We start from the raw sequence: 4,423 nt of genomic DNA on the forward strand, positions 1-4,423 counted from the left end.
TTTCTCCTCGTACAGCCTGACTGTGCTCAGATCAGTGATCAGTTGGCAAATTGCAGGTGCAGCATGGTGAGTCTTTTGTGACCAGTTTAGATGTGTGTGTGTGTGTGTGTGTGTGTGTGTGTGTGTGTGTGTGTGTGTGTATGTGTGTGTGTGTGTGTGTGTGTGTGTGTTTGTGTGTGTTGGGAGATTAGGAGATGAGAAAAATGAAAGTATATTTAAGTCATCATGTCTAAAAAGAGCAAAAGCAGTTTATTTGTGTGTATGTGTGTATTTGTTGTTCTTTTTTCATAATGCCCAGTATGAGCTCAGCCACAATTTTTGTTTTCTCCTTCACCATTTCATGGCTCCTTTGGGGAAGGTTTCAGTATATGTTCCTTTCCACCTCTTTCCACCTCCCTCTTCCACTTTCTTGTAGCCACAGTAGCTGCTGGACCTGCATGGACTCCCTAGGAGGCCTGTGTGAACCACAGAACAGAGTGGACACCTGTCCTGTCTTCAGCCAGAAGGCTCGTGAGGCCAATGTGACCACAGCCACACTCTTCCAGCCAGACACTCTGCTCTCATGTGTATAGTTGGAGCTAATTCAAGGGTTGGGAATGTGCCTGCCAAACATAATTAAGGAATGAGATGGGTGGGAGTAGGGCAAGGGCTGTGAAGCTAGGAGTGTCTGGGGAGTGGTGAACGGTGTAACATGGCAGATGGTTCACCACAACCAAGGATGAGAGGAGAACCTTACCCAGGACATTGACGGTGTCTATGGGCATCTGGGCAGGGAGCTCTGGGCCCCCTCTGGTGGCGTGGATTCCCTCCTGGGGCAGTGCATCCATGTGTAGTCCTCCCTAGAGTCCTGCAGTCTCCAATCTGTGTCCCACCTGGGCCATTTCCAGCTGGACAGTGGTAGGCAAGTTTCCCCTCCTGGAGCCTGTTCGGTATCATACTGTGGCAGTTAGCTAGAGCTCTCTGAATGCCAGTTTCTGTAACCTGCTGTAGGCTGTCTGGAAGGAAAAGGGGACCACTGACTTTGGAACCCTTTAAGTTTGATTGGGACAAGTGATATGCCACCTTTTCCAGGTTTTTTTTTTTTCTTGAAGCTGGCAATTTCCACTAATGCTTGGGTTCATGGGTCAAATTACATGAACCAATTCAGCGGTCAGACAGTGAAGTTCAAAGTGGCACACACAGAGTTCCCAAGCCAGATGGTCTCCTGCTATGAATGTCGTGCCTTGACTGCCTTTCTCTGGCAGCTGCTGATTCTTCTACAGCTCTCTCCAGGGTGACCACCACAGTCAAGGATGTCATGGGGAGCAGAGAGTGACCTCACCATCCCCAGCCTGCCAGCTGTGAGCAGAGATGATTTTCAGCACCTGCAATGGACTGTGGAAGATTTAGAGATCCGGGATGCCTCGAGAATCCTTTCTCTGTAACATGAAACTTGGGGCCAGATATAGTGGACCATCCTGTCTGGCCCCACGGAGAGGAAAGGAGGCCACTTGAGCCAGGGGTTCAGCTCACGGCAACCTCATTCACACCTGAGGGGGCATGGAGTGCCACAGAGTTGGTTGGCCACTGGACAGAGATCTTTGAGCAGATAGGCATCCCAGTGGCCCCAGAATCCAGCGAGCACATCGTGGCTCACATCCTGGGAGCCAAAACAGTTAAGTGCGGTGGCATCAGGAGGGTGGGAAGAGGGACGAGGGAGAACTGTGGGAGAGCTACATCAGGCTTTGCCTCCCCCCGCCCTGCCCCAGGATGCTTACATGAATTGAATGGGACTTTTCTATAATATTGTCATAGACAGATGCTCATTTAGTAATCCAACAAAGAGTTACAGTATGCGCCATGCTCAAGGGGGTAAGGGAGTGGGGGTCATAGATGATGAAAGGTTCTGGTGCTGGTTCCACAGCACATGAAGAAACCTTGGTTTGAACTGGATGCTGGGGCTTCATGCCTGTCATCCTAGCTACTTAGGAGCCTGAGATGGGAGGATCAAGGCTTAAGGCCCAGACAGGAAAGACTATAAGACTCTTATCTCCAACTAACAACCAAAAAGAAAATGCCAGAAATGGATGTGTACCTCAAGCTGTAGACTGGTCGCCTTGAGTAAAAAGGCTAAGGGACAGCACCCGGGCTCTGAATTCAAGGCCAGGAGTGAGACAAAGGAAGGAAACAGAGAGAGAGGAAGGAAGGATGAAGGGAAAAAAAGAGGAAAGGAAGGAAGAAGGGAGCATGCGAGCCTTGGTTTGGAGTCCCTGGATCAAGAAAGCCAACCACTCACAATCTCTGTGGGTAACATTTCAGAGCCTAAAGCCAGTATGTAGGATTAAGCCACTGACCCTTCAGCAACTTCATGACATCTAGGAGCTGTGTGGTCACCAACTGCACGGGGAAGCAGCCTCAGGAAGGACCTAGGGCTCAGGGGGGGGGGGGGGTCACCAGGTTTCAATTATCCCGGCCCCAGCAAGTTTATTTCCTGGACAGATAATAAGAAATTGTCTAAGGGACAGGGAGGTGTTGGGATGAGGGAAGAGGTAGGACGATCCCAGGTCAGGTGTTTCAGGACATTGGAGCCATGACCTTTCCTGACAATATAGACCACCAGTTATAGAGTCTTTGACCCAGCCACACTTCTATTAAGAGTCCTGGAACCTTGGGTTCACCATTGACTGCCTGGCTGTTGTCCACTGCAGGATGCCTGTTCAGTACATCCTTGGGGACTGGGACTTTCGTTGGCTCAATCAGAAGATGACACTCCCGGTGTTTATTCCGCCACCATAGACAGAGGTAAGTGGGCCACTGGCACAGGACAGTCAGGGAATGAGGAAGGAGTCGAGACCTGAGTTACTTTGAGACTTCCTGTAGAGGGCACTAGGACCACGTGACTGCCATTCTCAGAGGCAGAGGTGGGTGGGTCTCTTTGCTGGCTCAACCTTTAGTCTACATGGCAGATCTGGGATTCAGAAAGGGCTGACTGAAGGTGGGGCAGGCTTGGATAGAGGCTAGTGGGAAAACAAGAGGCACTGGGCTCTGAGCAGGGTTGTTTCTTTGAGGATACTCACAACCTAGGAACATTTCTTTCAGAGATAGAGGGACCTGGAGCCCATCCAGTTGGAGTCCCTGGCTGAGAAATCCTTTCATATTCACATCCTGTGGTTGGATAACTGCAACTCACCTTGCTGCCCAGTGTCAAGGCAGGAGAGTTAGAGATCCTGAGTCTTTGATAAGGTCAAGGGATCCTCAGTATGAGATTGTACTTCAACATCCTAACTTGGTTCATGGTCAGTCCCATCTAAGACTGCCATGATGTAGGACATAGAATCTAGAGAATCAGAGCCGGATGGGGTCTGTTCTGGGAGTCCTGAGTATTATGTGTGAACTTTGAGCTCCCGTGTACCAACCTGCTTCCCTTTCTTAGGTGGGTCTTTGCTAGAAAAAGCTTGAAGCTAAGGACTGGGTTTTATCCCTTGTCTTTGATGATCAAAGCTAGCACTCTACCATTTGAGCCAAAGCTTCACTTCCAACTTTTTTGGGAGTTTAATTGTAGAAAAAAAGTTCTAATGGACTTTGTGCCATGGGTGGAATCCAACTGTAGTCCTCAGATATCTGTCTCCTGAGGGGATAGGATGAAAAGGATGGAAAATTATCTTTGGCCAGGTGCCAGTAGCTCATGGCTGTCATCCTAGGTACTCAGAAGCTGAGATCTGAGGATCATGGTTCAAAGCTATCATGGGCAGGAAAGACCCTGAGACTCTTATCTCCAACGGACCACTGGAAAACTGGAAGTGGTGCTGTGGCTCAAGTAGTAGAGTGCTTGCCTTGAGCTGAAGAACTCAAGGACAGCACCCAGGCCCAGAATTCAAGCCCCACAACTGAAAAAAGAAAGAAAGCAAAATGGTGGAGGTGTGTGTGTGGGAGAGGCTTTGTTTGGGAGACCAACTGCTGGCTTCAATGTACAGACATTTTTAAGAACTCCCCGTTTGCCCCAGTTTGAAGCCAGAGCTTCAAGAGGACTTGGACTGCGGCAGGCAGGGAGTGGGCAAATGGGTGCAGGGGTGGGATTATTGTGTCTGTATTCTCTCCATTGAAGGACAGATTTGGATGCTGGGTGACAAAGTCTGAAGTGAAGGGTTGCAAGAAGATTGTGGCAAGACGAGGTGAAGCTGGAAGCCTCTGGTGGCTCACAACTGTCATCCTAGCTACTCAGAAGGCTGAAATGTGAAGACCATGGTTCCAAGCCAGCTTGGGCAGAAAAGTCTGTGAGACTTGATATCCAATGGACCACCAGAGAACAGGATTTGGTGCTGTGGCTCAAGTGGGATATTGCTCACCTTCAGCTGAAGGGCTGAGGGACAGCACCCTGGTCCAGAGTTCAAACCCCATGACCAACTACAAAAAAAGAGGGGGCTAACTTTTCCGCATAGCAGTA

At 49.5% G+C, this 4,423-nt stretch overlaps 1 long non-coding RNA gene across 1 annotated transcript in view; it reads left to right on the forward strand.

The window, feature by feature from the left end:
* The first annotated feature begins 1,358 nt into the window (after positions 1-1,358).
* LOC138840961 (uncharacterized) overlaps positions 1,359-4,423 on the forward strand; it is a 3,307-nt gene continuing 242 nt past the window's right edge. Inside the window, exons 1-3 of the long non-coding RNA XR_011376281.1 lie at positions 1,359-1,654; positions 2,688-2,781; positions 4,085-4,423. The exon at positions 4,085-4,423 is cut by the window's right edge and continues 242 nt beyond it. This is a non-coding gene — a long non-coding RNA (uncharacterized lncRNA). The remainder of the gene's footprint in view (positions 1,655-2,687; positions 2,782-4,084) is intronic.

Source organism: Dipodomys merriami, unplaced genomic scaffold, assembly GCF_024711535.1.
Source record: "Dipodomys merriami isolate MVZ:Mamm:240054 unplaced genomic scaffold, mDipMer1.0.p SCAF_308, whole genome shotgun sequence".
Classification (NCBI taxonomy): Eukaryota; Metazoa; Chordata; class Mammalia; order Rodentia; family Heteromyidae; genus Dipodomys; species Dipodomys merriami.